Here is an 18,806-nt window from a genome sequence, read left to right as displayed (position 1 = left end):
TTTCAACCAATTCCACACAGTACCAGACAATTCTGTCTAATTTTTCAACTTATCGGTGTTCAATGCAGGACTGATGTCAAGAAATAGTGTAAATATGTTTTACCCAGAACTCCTCAAGTGGCATAGTTTGAGTTTCACCTGTTTCAAATTCTATAAAAAAAAAGGAAAAAAAATCCTATTAAGCACATTTTGCTATGCAATTAATAATCGGTGAATTGAAAAATATAATCAACTGATCCCCACTACACTAAGTTGATTCTAAGTCAAGCAGAAAGAGTTGAGCTTTTCACAAATTTTTGTTACAGTATTTTTAGCTGCAGAAACATCCTTTGCTACAAATGTTCAAACATTCACTGAAGAAATACTATGTTATTACATTTTAGGAAGAAAATATTTATTTATACATTGAATTATTTGTTTATTTGGATTTCTAATATTGTGTAATATAAACTTAAGTGGTAAGTAAAAAATCTGCAGAATGTTTCAGTTTTATTTATAGTTAGCGATTATTAACATAATCACTAGCTGCATCCCTAGCTTAATTACTAAGGTTTTAAGGGCCTGTGGAAAATTCCTTGAGTGAGTAGAAGAATTAACTATCTGGTATATTTCAAATGCAACACACTTGTATTTGTATTGTTGTTTAAACGTAAATATAGATACAATATTCTCTCATAGAGAAAATAATGTATACAAGAGTTTATCAGACAGGCAAAAATAATTATATTGTTATATGTGTTGCATTGATACCTGGAGGAGAAATTTAGCTTGGTTCAGCTTGTAGGATGCTCCATCTCAAATGGCAAACTACAAAACTGAATATCCCTTTTTTTCCCTTCAAGAATAGTGACCACAAATAACACAAAAGGTGCGCTGAGGTGTAATTTGCAGATGGGTAAGGGAAGCATGCAGTGTTTCCATTTAAAGTATTCATTCCAAGATAATAAGTATTGTTACGTGATTTTTTTTACACTTATAAAAATTGAGTAATATGTCCTCAATAGCCCTGCTTAGATTTTATTCATTAGAGTAAAATGAGTTAAGCCTCATTTTACTCCAGATTTTTATTTATGAAAATGTGTTAAACTGAAAGTTGTATGTACTGTTCATAGAGAAGTTTTTGTGCCTCCAGAAATTGTAGTAAAAGAGAGGTTTTGAAAGATCTGCCAACATTCAATTAGTCTTGTATCATCATGCAACACAATAAGGGATTACAGATTGGTGTTGAAGCTTCGCTTAACCCCATTTTAGTTAATTCACACTAATTCAGCATGGTGTGCTTCTAACTGCACCTTTAACCATAGGCAGGATCTGGAGCGGAGTGGCTATTTGCTTAATCATTATCTAAGGGCCTCTACTACATTGATTCACTCCCTGTTCTCTTCATAAATCATTATAGGCCAGCATCCCCTTTAAAGTTGTATGGAAGCACTAACTGAAGCCAAGCTGTCAAAGTGTAATATTTAGTAACATCCCAAGGTCCGTCAAGGTTTCATGTAAATCAAAAGTTTGTACAAAGTGGATTTAAATTCATTTTTAATTTATTTTTTGACATAAGCTGCAGGTTTTAAAGAGAAAACCATTGCCTTTTTGCTGGGAAAATTATTTTTGTTATATGAAGCTTTGTTAGCAAAACAAAAGATTTTCACAGGTCATCTTTTCCAGTTTGTCTTGTAAGTCTTTAATAACTCTCATTTAATGTATGTTGTGTAGTCCACCATTAACACTATATTACTGCGGGTTTTGACATCCAATCATGTACTCCTTTGTCTTATTAAATTGACATTTTCACAGGAGAATATAGGATATGCATACCTGTTAGAGAATTTTAAATTATTATTTTTTCGTTTATCTGTGTATTTATTTCGAATATAATGTTATAATGTCACATATTACTTTTATTTGTACAACCTCAAAAATAGAACAATGTATAAACCTAGGATTTTCCTTCACCGTTACATGAGTCAAGTGTCAAGTCTTAAGAGCACAACTTCAAGTGAAGTCTTGAGTTCAAATCAGGTCACAGATCTTTGTGTTTGTCACGTACATGCAACTTCAGTCAACATCTGAGCCTTAAAGAGATGTCTGATTTTTCTCTAAGTTTATTATTACTAGTGGCTCCTTTGCTTTTAATTGACTAATTGAGATTCTAGAAAACAAAAAATCATATCAACGATGTTGTTGCGCAACACCCCCCCCCCTCCTTTCTCTACTCTCTCACTCTCGTACTTCCTCTTCTGAGAGGGGAGATGTGCTACCAGCTCTCCTTCTAACGGGTTAATTGAGTTTTCTAAATCTGCTGGGATTTACCCTGTCCAGAACTGAAGTAAACTCTGTTTAAGCTGGTTTCGAGAAACGATTCACCTGATTTTTGACGGCCTACATCCAGGTGTCCCACCCTTCTTCCCCCTGTGAATTAGCCAGACTGAGCAGCCTACAGCCAACTAGTTTCACAGAGCACACCTGTTAACGGTCGCTCGTTCTCTATTTTACAACTTGCATTTGTTATTGAACCAGGTAGGTTTTAGTGACTCGGGCGAGTCCCAAGGATGATGTTTTACATTTGGGCTACCAGCAACCTAAAAACATTTTCCACCTTTCCTCTCCAGAATCAAACATCATAGCTATTTTACAACCATCAAAGAACTTTAAGGTGACTCATTAACTGAATGTCCACAACATCTTTTAGATTTTCTTTATGCTAAATATTTTATTAGTAAGGCAGTTTTGCAAGGGTCAGTACAGCTTAATTCAGTAGCAGAAATAATCAAATAAGTAAAATCAATCATCTAGTCTATCTTTCCCTACTGCTGACACTGAGAACTAAAAAAGGGAACCTTTGAGAGAGACGGACGGAGTTTGGCGTTTCGAACCCCAGACCTGGCTTGATGATGAAGAAGGTGTTGCAGCAGGAGGAGGAAGTTGATCGATGAAGGCAGGAATCTCTGTAGGTCTGATGGGCTTCTTCTCCGCATGGATGGTGAGGTCACACAGGACTTGGTGCTGGCAGGAAAAAAGGCACCAGTTCTTCTTCTTTGTCTTTGCCTTTGTCTTTGTCTTCATCTTTGTCTTTGGGGTCTGAACCCAGCTGATGAGAGAAGTGCGATTCGAAGCCACAGGTTGCAGGGCCTGACGGGTTGGTCCTCATGGCAGGACAGTCTTCGGCTCCGTGGCCCCGGCTCTTCTTCAGCTGCAGAGTTCTTTGTCCATCTCGATCTTGGCTCGAAGCTGCCCGGAGGATCCAACAAAAGGTTCCTCTTTTGCACCCACCTTTTATAGGGTTTATCCACCCCCCTGGTGCGCCTGCTGTCTGCTTAGACAGATGATCTCATATCCATCACTGTCTTACAGACATTTCCTGATGTCTGTGCTAATGTCTCAGGGTTGCTCAACCTCATATGTCCCGACATTATGTCCTGATGTCTGTGCTAATGTCTCAGGGTTGCTCAACCTCCTGTGTCCATTGCCTGCACGACATTTTCTCTGAAACGTTTACGTTGTTCAATCTGTTTCTAAATAAGGCGTTGGTCATCTCTGCTCTCCTGTTAGTTCCCCTTTTTCCCTTAACCGTTCACCTTTCACCTACCATCTACCTCCAACATATCAGTGATGTTTAATTGCAGTTACATGTTTTACACCATTTCAAGTTCAATGTCAAAATCACATTTATATCACATTTATTTTCTTTAGCTTCTCTGATTTAGCATTCATTTATGATTTTATAACCATAACTTATTAATTATACTTATTATAATCTTAATGTGAGTTATTACAGATGTTTTTCTGAAAAGAAACCAAGAATAATCCATGATTCTAATTATTTGATACCAAAGTTACAGTTACTTGTTTTTCTTGTAAGTGTTCCCACAAATATAAGTGTAAGTATTATTACAAGTAAACCAATATTAATATAAGTATTTTACTTTGAATCTTATCCAATTACTAATAATGTTTAGATTTCATTCTTTAAAACATTCATGCTTTGAAATAAGGTATAGTCTCAGCTATTTTTATAAATCTGCAGGCTGGAAACTTCCTCTTTTTCCAGGAAACCTGCTTTTCCTGTTTAATGACTCTCTCTGTCTGACTATGATTTCTTATGATTAGATAGAGAAAAGTAGAATTAAAGCAAAGTTTGCATGAGACAAAAACAACACACACAACCAGATTTATTTTATTGACACCTAAGTCTACTGCTGGGCCTTGATGTCACTTGAGTGATTCATTTTAAAGATAACTTTATTTATTATTACTGTTAAACTTAAATCTCCAGCATGGGGAAGTGGGATGAGCTCGGATTTTCTTGACAACGATGAAAAGCTAACAGTTAGCCCGGTTGACCCATTCATAGGAATTATTTGAATTGTTTTAAATTGGCAAAATCAGATAAAACATGGGCTTTTGTCTAACTAGTTGTTAACTTTTTATTGCTGTAATGATTTATTGACTTCTCTAAAAACTCTAGTAAGGGAACCAATACTGATAGTGATCACAAAACCAACACAAAATCAAAACTATCCCTTTAGGTCCCCATCTGTGTCCTACACCTGAATTTGGAGGGTAAAAATGAAGTTTGGTAAGTGCAAACACCAGGTTGAAAAGCTACTGAATCAGGTTCTTCTTCATTACTCACATTTGTAACTCCAATGCCTACTTCAGGCTTAAGATGCATTTCTCTTTTTTACATCTGCTAATTATCTTTTTAGTGACTATTTCATAAAATGTCCTTGATCTGTTCCAAATATGTCATGTTTTCACTCTGGAATCAATAAATCAGCCCCTTTCTTGGTCAGTGCCCTTATATTATAATATTTGAAAACTTTCAATTTGAAAGACATAATATTTACATGACCATGTTTGAAAGGATTTGTCCCTGTGACACCATAATGGGTGGAAATGGCTATCTTTGCATAATTTGTGGTTGAGACACTCTCTTCTCTTGACCAGTGTATTAAGGGACTGCTTGTGTAGACGAGGCCTTAAAGTGCTGCTTCAATCAATGTAGCTCTGATAATTGGCTTAAAGGCCCAGGAGAGTTCCCTCCTAACTCCCTCTGCGGCTGTTTGCCGTCTCTGCTCCTGTTCAGCTGTCTTGCAAAAAGATGTTCACATATTTTCGGTTTTTTTTTTCTGTTTTCACAACACAAGTTCCGCATCAACGCAAAGCTTCTGTTTATTCTGGAAACAAATTCTAGTCTGTGCTGGACCTATGATTTTAATGCCCTATTTTAAATACACAGCATGTTACTCCTTTGTAGTTACTCACTAAAATGTTTGTCCAATGCAAACCTCTTGCTGTTTCTGTTATTTAAATAGAACTGTTTGGGTTTTTTTCTCATAAGGAAAACACCAGTTTTTTTTTTACATTAGTTAGAATCCCTTCATCTAAGGTTAATCTCACTCTCAGGTCAGTTCTTGTTCTTGTATGCACTCCCTGCCATGCTCACACATAAAAGCAGCAGGGGTTAAAAACAGCAGATGTTGCATGTGTTTGTGTGTGACTGCAAGTGTGTGTGTCAGTGTTAGACAATAAGTGGAAGCTCCCCAGACCATCAACAGCAGGAAGGCGATGAAGGGTATCAGATGGCAACATAGTGCTGTCATCGCAATGTCTATTGTTAATACTCTGGAGGGCAGTTTTCACCTGGATATAGGGATGTGATTGTTGTTGGTATTTAAATTAGGGACAGGTTTCTAACTCTGTTAAAGTAGATATACTATTAGCTTTCATTGTCACCATTGGATCTTAATAAAAGGGAGCCAATGGAGAAATTGATCTCACCTATTTAAGTTATTATTTTTGACTTAAAAATGTGTGAACATTAAAATGCACCATTTCATAATTTGTAGTCTTTTACATGTTCATTTTACTTATATAACGCATAAATAGAAATAATAGTTTAATTCTAATATTATCCATTGTCATTCAAGAGTAAAAATTATTTTCCTGCTTTCAAAATAAAACTTGACCCATCATTGCATAATATAAGTCTAAAAGTCATGGAGGGGAAAAGACAAAGGATCTGCGTGTGAAACATCTGAAATGTTGCAACATATTCTCTTTTAGTTACCGGGAGAAAAACAGAACAAAATTGAGAGCACTTTACTGTATCTCTGTAGTTGGTGGGACATAAAAAATATTTACATATTCATAAGATAAATCCCCAGAGGCTCCTCGGGTCTCACCAGCGTGCGGAGGTGACAGCACTGGTGATCAGCCTGCGGCTCTGCTGAGGTGTCTGGGAATCTCAGGTTGCTTTAATAGTGGCTTTTAGGTCATCTGAATTGTTGGATCTGGTGTCTGTCATTTTCCTTTTGACAATACTCAAATAATTCTCTATAGTGAAGGATGTCGGTCAGTTAAGTTTTCTGGTCATTTTAGCACATATAGTAGGGTCAATAAAGCAGGTATTTGGTCCCTTTGGCAGCGTGTGCAGATTCCAAGTCTTACTGGAGAATAAAATCAGCATCTCATTAAAGCTTGTCAGCAGAAGGAAGCATGAGCTGCTCTAAAATTTTATGCTAGATGGTTGTAGCACTCACACATGACATTACATCCAAAATCATCACTGACTGTGGAAACTTCATCCAGGACCTCAAGCAAGTTGGATTCTGTATCCTTTCACTCCTTCTCTAGAATCTGGGACCTCGATTTAAACTGCATTGCAAAATTGTATTTCTTCTGTTGAATAACAAGTAAGATCTCCATGTCAGACTCTTCTTGTGCTGAAGTGTACTCTTGAAATGATATATTTAACCTTAGCTCAAACATTAGAAATTTCTGTTCAATCCCTTAAAGGGCTTTGCTTCACAAGCAGATAAAGACTGTGGTTGTCTCTATTCCGGGTCCACACTTTTTCCTTCCTCTCAACTTTCCATTAGAATTTTTAGATACAGCATTCATTAAAACCACCTTTTGTAAAGATTGTTTTGTGTCTTACTCTGTTTTTGGATGTTGTCCGTGATAGAAACAACCCATAGCATTTCTTCATTAAAAAGCCTTTTTTATCTTTCCTTTACAATTTTGTGCAGATGCAAATAATGTATGTTTTACCTTTTTAATTAATTTTACTGAAATATTTTTGATGATATTCTAGTTTATTAGGCTCTACCTCTAGATGCAGGGAGTGTATTAAAACTCAAAGCTGCACTGTGTAACCTTTATAAAAAATTTTATATGCTTTTTACATATTTGTTGAAATGTGGTGACATTTTTAACAAATATGTAAAAAGCATATTCTTTGTAATCGTTACACACTGCAGCTTTAATTCCATGATTGCTTCTAACGTAGGGGTTAAATTGTATCCATGATGCCTGTGGATAGGTTTGACTGGCCTGGTTTGGCATTCATCAGTAATAACTCTTAACAGTAAGTTTGTTACTGTTAAGTGACTCTGTTGTTTTATTCTTTGATACTTTTAATCAAACAAGCTTCATCTGGTGGCAGGTGGTCTTACATTTCATTTAGGAATGCTTTTAAAAACAATAGTGTTCATGGTTTACTTCATTACTTCACTGTGCCAAAGTCATGTCACAGTGAAACAAACCCAAAAATGAGCCTATCACCATCATGCATGAAGGTTTGCTAGAGGTTATGATTTTGAATGAATGTTATTTCCACTTTGCTTTCATCTCTCTCATAATACCTTGTCCACAGCTAAGCATTGCTGCGATGTTGATTTTTAAAAGATAAACCTTTTCAGAAGAGTCATACTTGTTCAGCCTTTTACTATTTGACATGTCCCATGAGGTGATGGACTGAGATATGGTGCTGTTTTTGTTTGTTTGTGCTGTAGATTTTTTTTATTGTACTATTAGTAATAAAATTAAATTCAACTTGGTTGGATGTTTTGGTCGAGCTAATTTGTATGGATAAAATTTAATTTGCAATGGTTCAACGTGTCAGCTGTGAGGTTAGGATGTTTTATCCTGTTTAATGGCTTCTACATACTGTATATTCTTCTCTTTCTCTGCTTTTAGCCTGAGAAACATGATGAAAGGAAATTAGAAAATGATTTTTAGGGTGCATGAGTAGGAAGAGATTTTACATAAAATGATCTACTAAAGTAGTAGCAAAACATTGTGTTCATTTTCAGAAATTCCATGAACTATTTTAATTATTCTTGCAAAAAATGAATGCAGATATTTCATTTAAAAATGCTTGTTGGCTTGGCTAGAATGACTGATGCATCAGAACATCTTAAATGATCTCATGATACCTATGGATATATTTGACTGGCCTGGTTTGGCTAATTAATGGCATTCATCAGTAATAAAATATTTTGTCAGGCTACCCAGATAATAGCTCACCTCTCAGTTTAAATCTGCTGAGCTTGTGTGAATTTGTAGCTTAAGAGGCCTAAGAAATGTGAATTATCTTTCTGCTATATGTACTAAAAGCATATGTTCAATGCTTGTAAAATCATGTTTATCTTTAATAAACATCTGTTTTCTGGTGATAAAATAATAATTAAAAAAATAAAACAAAAAGAAATAGATTTTTCTTTGTGTATTCAATTTCAAAGGTAACTTTTAAAGCATTTGCTTAAACATGTGGATGTCAGAATTAATTTTTTGTGTTTCCTCTTATTGATATATTATATGAAGAATGGCCAGATAAAAACTAAAGCAATCTAATGTGTATATTTTATCTAAACATCATTTAGTTTTGAGCTGGGAGTTTTAATCTCATACAGTCCTTCTAGTTTTATTAAATTCAATTTTATTTATTTTCTATTTGAATATTTGTTGTGTTTCTGAACTGAAGCTCTTAAATGGCTATCAAGATTCACATCCTGAGTTACTCCATGGGGATCCTATTTCATTCTGTGTGCAACTTCAAGGTATGTAATTAATATCTTAGGGCGGTTCTGATGTTCCTGCAGCTTATGATACATGTTCAGTCACAGTATGTAAGTGGCCCAGTATTAGGAGGTAGGATGTGGGTCATAGCAGGCACTCAAAACAGGCTACTTGAGGGACACAGGTCCCGTGCCTCTGAAGCTTTTTATGAACTGCCAGTGAGGACAGATCCTATCCTTACCAACCTTATATTTTTAGTTCAAACTCCTAACAGACTAAACCGACTACAGTATGCTTTATGTGTGTTTACACTTCTGCTCTTTTGTGTCTTTATCTTCATGATTGTTGATTTTGGGCTGTGCATCCCTGAAACCGTGTGTGTTTACTGTAAATGCTATATAAGTTGGCTAAACTAGTATGAAGGTTTATGAAGTTGGCCTCAGTTATACCTTCCTGTTATGATATGGTGGTATTTTAACAACCATTGTTGTTGCTCCAGCAGTTGAGTCTAGATTAGCTTTCTTAAAAGCGAGAAAACTAACGCTGCATGTCATGTTGAGTATAACACTCCCCACATGAAACATGGTGGTGGTGGTATCATGTTGTGGAAATGTGCTTTCCTTCAGGAGAGACTGGGAAGCTGATCTGTGTCGATTGGAACATGGTTGTATTTCAACATAGGTGAATTGAAATACAACCATACCATTGTTAAGCTGTCATTAGTGTATTAGTATTGCAAATAATATTAATCTGCTTTAATGATGTTACACAGAAAAGCAGCTACAAAAACATTTGAATTTACTAAATGCAGCAGTTTTTCTCTCAAAGTGCTGCAAATTTGTCAGGCTGTTTGCTGACCCCAGCAAAGGCTGTTTGCTTTAGCGTTACTATTTCTGCAAAGCTTTAAACAGGGTAGCTGTAAAGACACATGGACATACTGTAAAGACAATGTTGGTGACGTGACGGAGACAAAGCCAGGCTCGCCTGAAACCCTTTATCCTTTTAGCAGTGCTCAGATCAATACTGCACTCACGCAAACAATTGTAAACATGTCCCGATTTATTTGTTTTGTGTCACAATCAAATTGTGGGATTTGATTCCCACAATAACCTGATAACATGAAAAGCAGAGTAAGTGCCATGTAAGCAGCCAATGGGGTTGTTTGCATGTTTTATTCCTCAGTTTGTCTGTTTTTTTCATTAAGAGGAGACAGTGAGGTAGAAAGTGTGAGCTAGTTGTAGATTTCACATGCCCATTAGGTGATTGGTTTTTTTTCTGGCATGTGTCTGTCCTGCCTTCACCCTCTTTCTTCCTTTCCATCTCCTTTTTTATGCTATTCCACCATTTGGCAGATGCTCCCTGTCACATCTCCTTCCATCCCTCTGGGAATGGATTCATGTTGATGTTTAGGCTTCAAACCCAATCATGTGTGGAAAACATCTGTTTTGTAGTGTAAACCTTGTCACACCTCAAAACTGTCTCCTGCATTTGCCTGCTATAAGTCCTTGAATAAGTCAGCTATATTAAATTACTTCCTTACTATGTGGGAAAAGGTGGCACAACAACAGTGGTCAAATCATGTTTCTGCATTTCACTGAAAAGCAAAGTCCACCAAAGAGGAAGGTTATTTTCTTATATTATACAGGGCATGGGAGGATATCAATACATTTTCTTAAACAGCTTAATAGATCCAGAAATTAGGAGTATATCTGCATTATAAACTGAACTCAAAAATCTTAATTCTTCCCACAGCCCTTTTCCACTTTATTATCAGAATTGTCACATAATGGACAGAGTCTAAGCAGTACTATGTCACAAACCTTGTAAACTACTAGAAATTATGCTTAAGCTTTTTCTGATATTAGAGTCAGACTTTCGTAGCCTGGAGTAAAAATACTGGTTTTACTGCTTTTAGGTATGTATTATAATTTTTTTAAAAAGTTACTGTAAAATGAAAAATTGTAAATTCATTTACAGTGAGAAAAAGAAAGAGTGCACCCTGAATAGGCCACTAGTCTATCACACTAATTACAATCTACACCTGTGTCCATCCATCCATCCAATACATGTTCTGTATTTAAACCATAAGCAATGTAAAAGCATCTTTCATACAATTCAAAGTGAAGTTTTGTGTTTATATTTTTAAATCTAGCTTGAGTTACAGTTTTGACTTGAAAAATGTGTAGAGATTTTGTACTTTTTACCGTTTTTATTTGACTGATTAAAATAATCTTTTGACTTTCATCTGAGTTTCTGCTGTGGGTCCTTTTTGGTTTAAACACTAGCTGCTTTCTATGAAAGAGCCCTTTGTTTGTTGAATACTTCAGCTGAACTGAACCTTGCTGGGATGTTGAGACAGAAGCTTCATCTTCCCTGGCTCTAATCTTTCAGTTTGGGGGAACAACACACAAAGGCCCAAGCATTTTCTACACAGAAAATGAGCCTGTAATTTCCTAATAAGTTGTAAGATTTTTTTAACAGACACAAGTTCAAACAGAAAATCTGCCTTTACTAACATTGGAGTCAATAAAATATAAACAAATTTAGGTTTTAATTTGATGTCGGGATGTTTGAGTACATCATCATTGTAATTTATAATTTTTTCTGATCCTTTTAAAAATATTTTCACTTCTGTTACGTCTTTCAGATATTGGTTGAAGCTTGTGTGTTTGTAAGAAGCACACAGGCAGATACTGCACTCAGTAAAGTGCATCAGTGATCAGTTCTTTCCTTTTCAAGTTTCTGTTGAGAACTTTGATATTTGTTTTAAAAATTAATAAATTGGTATAAGTTCAGCATCTACAGGATATGTGATTTTAAATCTTTGGTTATAAGTGTTAAAATACTTTCAACAGATTTCCCTTTGAAAAGGAACCAACTCAGGGAATAGTCACCTATATAATTTTTTTTAGCAATAGTCAATTTTTGTTTGCCTAAAGCTGTTAGAATTTGTGCCTTGATTGGCAAATTGCTTGGCATTATATTTACCTCTTATATTTTTTTTAGACCCCTGAACCCAATCAAGATAATATTTTGAATATTTCTTGGTGTTAAAATTGCAATAAAGATATTTCTTTATCTATCTTTATCACACTTATACACATGTTAAGTGTGCATCCTGTTCAACACAAAACCTCCTGAGCTTGAGATCCTACAGTAAAAATATTTATGTTGCGTTTTAGCCTTGAGATTTCTAACCTGATGTTCACTACTGTCATTGCTAAGTGCATGATTCCCAGTTTACAAAAGTCAGAAATGGTAATTCTTGCTTGCAAAAATATTGTGTTTTTTAATGATACAGCCTGACTTGGAATTGGTAACATCAAACATTGCAATAACACACTGAAGTAAATTGATTATTTTTCCTTGGCTGGCCTATTTATATTTCATAAATTCTCAGGGTAATATAAAATCATTCTTTAAGTAAAAGCAATACACAAACAGATGACTGAACTCTGATATTCTTGAAAGCGCATATTTATATTGAGATTACTTTGCACTTGCCAGCTGTTTTTTTGGCTGATTTATTAAAAAATAATGATTACATGAACAGCATTAATAATGATAATAATAATAATAATTATAATAATAATAATAAAACACTGGAAAGAAACAACAGCAAAAAAGAAAATAGGTTGAAAACTGTTGTCATGCACAACATGTGGCCAGTAACTGATCTTAGCCAGAAATGTTATGTTTTGCAGCAGTTCACATGTAACTGTGACTGGTTGGTGCTTCCAGGACATACTGCTCTGATAATGTCACCAGGACATAAAATGTTGCTTCATCTTATTTTTAAATATTCACCAAATGTACCTGGTCACTGATGCACACAGCTACATTTACTTCACACAGCTACCTTTGCTTCTTGCTGCCTCTGGTTTTGTATATTATATCTGAAAATTCCCATGTGTCTGACGGTCTCTGTTGTCTTGCAACAAGGTTTACTGGAGTGCTGAGATCCAGCTGTATTGCCAGAGACAGATGGTGCAGAGAACTGTTTCTTTGCTTTGAAAAGTTGTTAAACAAAATTACCATGATGCCATCATTGCTGTACCTTTTCCTGACTGTACCACAGACAGCTTTCACAAATGATACCTGTTAGTTAATATGTACTTGATTGTTTCCTAACAGACACAACCCTGTAGTCTTTTGCCCAGATACAAGATTCAATGTTTACTTCACAAAACATGCTGGACTTCAGAGCTGTAGCAGCAAAAGCACTTTACATTGACCTCTGTCTAAATTGTGGTTTGTGGTCCTTAATGGAACAGCTCAGCAGGAAATCCTTGTAGATTGTTTTCAGTAAAATTTAATTCAGATAATTTTTTTCTCCATCATGATTAATAGTGAGCCTGGGTATCCCTTGTCATCGTCTTACAATATAAATTAATGTGTTCATTAAAAATATTTCTGTTTGAATAAATATTTTTTCATTGTTCCCAACTTTATTTCTATATACTGTATAATGCCATTTCAGTGAGACGTTTTTATTCCATCATGGACAGCTTTTTTGCAAGCTTGTGAGCTCTAGCAACAGCTTGAACAACCTTAACAAAATAATGGACAAAAGTAAATAGATTAAATACCCTGGGAGAGTGCTTTTTATGATCATTTGTGTAGCCTTAGACATTTGCAGGATTTTTGACCAATGATTAGATCATCACTCTACAGAGACTCTCTGTGAGGGCTTAAGTGAGATTAGTATGCTCTGAAGCTATAGTCTGAAAGCACAAGACATGCAGCCTCTTGAACTTAATATCTGTGCTGTAAGGTGATGTGTTCCTAGAGAGCTTCTAAAGTTGTTTAGCATCCTTCTGTTTTAGTAGCAATATCTACATGAGCATCACAACTAACACTGCATTACTAACCCCAGCCAAACAAAAAAATATATATATATATTTTTAACAGTATGCAGTATGTAAAATCCCCTTTTCAAAAACTTATTTGAGGTATGGAGATGGGTGGGCTGGTCTGATTTCCCTGCAGTGGTTTGGTTATCAAATATTCAGGGAAGATCAAAGAAAAATAAATATTTACTTGTAGGAGGGACTGATGTACTGTATATTACTGAATAGATGGCATCATGAAGTACAGATTGAGGCACTTATTTCATATTGAACAAGGATACTAAGTGAAGTGCCAAATTGGTTCAAAGTGGTTCATGGATAATAAAGTCTATTATTTGAATTTCAGTCCCATGGAAAATCAGTGTGCAGAGCTAAAAACGTGTGTGAACAAAGTGGCCTACAAATCTGACTCAGGCACACCAGTACTGTCAGGAGGAAAGATCCACAAATGGAGAATATTATGAGAAACGCATAGGAAGAAGGACACCAAAATATTTTATCTTAGTCATATAGTTTCACTGAAAGTTTACCAAATACTATGGATGTAAACGTCTAAAGAAAATAAAATTTCTCTCTCATTTTTGGGATTCTGTTGTTTCATCTTGCTGTGTACAATCCGGTTTTGTAAATTTCTGCAGGCAGTGAATGTGGCGCTTGCCAAACTGGAATGCAGCAGGGTAGAATCTGAGGGCTTGTTGTTTTTAGGGGGAAAATGCACAGCTGATCATAACCACAAAAGGAGTACTTGATTTGAAATCTTCTGTAAACTTCAAACGCTAAGTGTGAAAGATCATACTGTGGAGTTAACAGTAGGAATGTTCTTCCTTTAGATTCTTAACCAGCTACCACTTGTTGATTTGAGACAGATCTTTTCTACTGCAGCACCCACTGTTAAAAATAGGAACTGCAGCATGTTGTTCATCTGTGGCAGCAGTATAAAATGCAGCACTGCTCATGCTGATGGCAGAACTTGCTCACAAAAGGACATGCACTCCAACACCGCCACAGATCAAGTGCGTTTGTGTTATATTTTCTATTCATCCAGAAACAGACACTTCTCAAACTGTGAGTGAACAATACACAGATTGATGACTGTCACAGTAAGTTAGTACATCAGAGCGAGGCCTGACTGTGGCCTGTCATTGTTTCTTATTGACTCACCACAATGATAGTGATGAGATGAGCCTGACCCCACTGTTACTGTTGTTCTCTGAAACAAGTGATGCTCTCTCTGGTTTTTGACTGTCTGACATTCAGCTGGGATTACAGTCTCTACCCAACTTGAATTGTTTGATTCTAGCAAACATAATATTTTGGTTTTAAGGGAAGTTTGACAAAAACCCACAACTATCTTAACAAAGTTGTGGGTTTTTGTTATGCAGAATAGCATTAGATGATGTAATATTTATTTACACATACTACAGTGCAAACTGGTCAGCTGTGGGTCTTCTTGCTTGTGTGCAAAAGAAGTATGTAAAAGTTGAGGTCTTGAGGTTTTTCAATTCGCAAAACTACAGCTATGGGGAATAAACCTTTTGACAGTTGAATAGAACATATGTAATTGATAATTTCATTATTTAATTTTAGAAAATAATAAGAATCCAAGGAACATGAGGTTTCACGGTGTCAAATATAATGTGAATGAAATGAAAATGGTGCATCTACAAAGGGAAAATAGTCTGTTATTATCAAACCTATTCAAATTGTAATAATTGAGATTTCAGAATCCATGTAAATTACAAATGACCTGCATTTATTAACTGCATGTATTATTTATTAGTTTGCCTTGTTTAAATCTGATTCATTTAGATATTAACATTATCTACACAATTAGATGTGATTAAAACGGTATGATGTAAATGTATTCGGATGCACAAAGTCTGCACATTAATTCATGCTGACGCCTCATTAACTTATCAACGGTGCATATAAATGTTACACAGTTATTCAAAGCAAAACGCTCAGAAAGAAAGTTAGACAACTTTATCTTTAAACTACATTCAACAGCTCACACAAGTGTGTGTGTGTTTTTTTCTTATGGCTCATCGGTTGTCCCAGGGTGTTTTCTTTTCTGCTGCTCATCATGCATGGCATTTTTATCGCCATCCAAACTTCTGACTGTCATTGGCAAACTCTAAATACTCTCATACAGTACTCAGATATTTAGACCCATTCAAATGTACCTTCTGACTGTACCTTGGGGATTCTCCTCATGCTTTGCAACTTGGAGGGACAATTTTGTGACCCTTGTTAAATTCATTGTTTATTTTTAGGTAAATGAAAGATAAATTCATTGAAATTATATGCTGACCAAAAATAGTGATGTTTGCAGATTATTGTGGTCACCGATTATGTCAAATAGTCGTGGCATCAATGCTATGTTGAAGACGATCTGAAACCAAAATGATTCTGGCTTCTTCTCTCTAACCTTTTACCTTAAGACAGAAAGGTCTTGGATGATTTATTGCTGCATCGATTTATTTGATATGTATGAATGGCTGAGAGTCCATAATGGATGGCTTGATGCGACAATGATGTAAATAACTATCCAGTAGCTTCTCATATTGGCACACTTGAATCAGTCTGCCTCTCCGAGACACTGTTTGTGGTGAAAATGGCTGCAATAACAGAAGACATTCTTTTTAAAGCACGCTGAGCTTCAAAAACATTGCCTTTTATCAGGGGACCTCCCATTCCAATGATTCAAACTCCCAGACACCTTCACTTTCATCTCATCTCTCTCTGCTGAGGTGAATACAAAGCAGTGCTTGGCTTGTGTGCTGCTGCTGTAAACTGACTGTTAGATGATTTATCATGTTGTTTTCTTCGTGTGAGGGATTTGTGTATGTTCACAAATCCCTCACACGAAGGGATTTGTGTGAGTTTATCTATTATCTATGTGTCAGTTTATCTGACACATAGATAATAGTTTATCTATTATCTATTGCCAGTTTATCTATTATCTGTGTCAGTTTATCTATTATCTATTGCCAGTTTATCTTTTGTATAATTTTCCAAATATAGAAACAGAAATAGAATATCTGTCTTTTCTTAACACTGCAGGTGTGGGATGGAGCAGGGCTTAGTAAAAGCTAGCTCATTATATAGTGCTTTGTGGACTGGATGTACCTTCAGGGATGCAGTATGAGCTGGCATACTAGAAAGACCAAAGTAAACATTCAGACATGAGAAGGCTTAGTGAGCTTATCCTTACAAAATAAGAAAAAGTGCAAGATTATGGTCTGTATGTATCTGTGGTTTAACAACAGTGAGGAGAATATATTATTTAATTGTACAGTGAGAGTGGTTGAACCCAAAAAAGAGCCTTATTGCTTTGCTGATTCTTTGACTTCTCTTCCAAGACCATCATCAGGTTAACATTTTTATATCTTTGTTACAATATTGTGCTGCAACATACTCTTTTTACACATCAAATACTGAAGCCTATGGGATCTGCGGCAAATATTTTGCACGTGTAAAAAAAAACTGTGATATGGACAATAATCTTAGAGATGCAAACTGCACATATACTGTATGTCGCTGCTACGGGATTGGTACGTGAATATTGCAGCAATGGCCCAATAATGAATCACTTAATTTCATACTGTACTATGCAGTTGCTTTTTCTGCACTAATTAAGATTCACTCAGTGACATGTCAGAAAAGCTTGAGGTGGCTTCAAGTGCATGGGAGCCTGGCCTATTTTTTGGGTGTTTTTGCTTACAGTTATTTGGCCATTTACAGCCATTTGTAGACTGTGTACAGAGCATTAAACTTTCATCCCCAGATGGAGAGGTAGTCATTAGTTGTGGAGACGTGAAGGCAAAAGTAACTCCCTTGGCCCTGGCACAGCAGCAATACACCCTTCATCTACACACACTCAATGCAAAATGTTCAAGGTTGGAGAACTTGATGTTTCAAAAAACTTTGAGTTTTTTTTTCATTTAGACTAAGTTTACACACCTTTATGTAAAATAGCATATTTGTATACTTTTGAGAAACATTTTGACAACAGTTTTCATTATGAATCCACAAAACCTAAAAAAAACAAAAATACTAGTCAATACAATTTTGTTAAATGTGACACAGACTCATTGAGCCTGATCATGAAATGTGAGAATTGTGTTACATTTAGTTCTCTTTGGGTTGGACATCTATTGGCATTTATCTGCTGGTCGAGGAACCACATTCACAAATACAATTCTTCAGTTGTTATTTCGATTTTGTTGTTAAAACATTTGTCTGTTGTCCCCCATTGGTGTTTCTGTTTAGCGGAGATCCGATGAGTTCAAAATCCTCTGGATGCATAATTCACAATATTTTTGTGCCCAATAAGCCATTCAATAATTTCCCACGCTGTGTGGATAGAAGAATTCATCATTGTGTGAAAGACTCATTTTTGTGTACTTTGTTTCTACTCTGAGGATGAATAGGATCATTTAGTATAACTTAAGGCTGCTCAACTAGAGAAAAAAAAAATCCAAATTAATTTTGGACAATAATACAATCTTAGTTTGAGTTTGCAAACCTCTATTTGTTCTACTTTAAAAAGGTAAATGATATTTTTTGCCAAATCCTGTTTTTGTCTGTCTCTATTTTTCTTAAACATTTTACGTTATAGACATGTTCCCCTACTAAGTGTAAAGCAAATCATATTGCTTATATATTTGCATATATAAAGTTTCAACAGTTCAATCACAAAATATTCAATTGCTTGTGTCGATCAATTTTGTTGAAAATACTACATGAATGTTTCACTAATACAGGATAGCAAGGTTTTTGTGACATTAGGTGTTAAAATAATCTACTCATCAGTCATTTAAATAATTTTATTGATGAGACCAATACAGCATCTCAGTGAAAAATACTTATCTGAGATTTAGTAGATCACATCCATATATAAACATATTCTCAGACGTCCTGTGTTAAATATAATGATGTATATTTCATCAGATATATTTTCAGCATCAAGGAAGCCACAAGGGAAGCTGAAGGTGGTGAAATAACTTTAATAGTTATGCAATGTTTGTGTGAATATGTTGTTTTTGTAATCATTTGGACCAAAAAATATCAGAACTTGAAGTTTTTTTTGGAGAGACTGTTTTTTTTTAAAATTTATTCTAAATTAACAATGTCATCAACCCAGCATGTCTG

General features: G+C 35.4%; 1 protein-coding gene across 19 annotated transcripts in view; it reads left to right on the top strand.

Annotated features, from left to right (window-relative positions):
• Positions 1-18,806, top strand: part of LOC116707478 (membrane-associated guanylate kinase, WW and PDZ domain-containing protein 1-like) — a 105,570-nt gene that overhangs the window by 42,613 nt on the left and 44,151 nt on the right. The gene's annotated exons all lie outside the window — the stretch shown is intronic.

Source organism: Xiphophorus hellerii, chromosome 1 (genome assembly GCF_003331165.1).
Source record: "Xiphophorus hellerii strain 12219 chromosome 1, Xiphophorus_hellerii-4.1, whole genome shotgun sequence".
Taxonomy (NCBI): Eukaryota; Metazoa; Chordata; class Actinopteri; order Cyprinodontiformes; family Poeciliidae; genus Xiphophorus; species Xiphophorus hellerii.
Note: the sequence above shows the minus strand (reverse complement) of the source record. Positions and strands in the feature narration are given on the sequence as shown.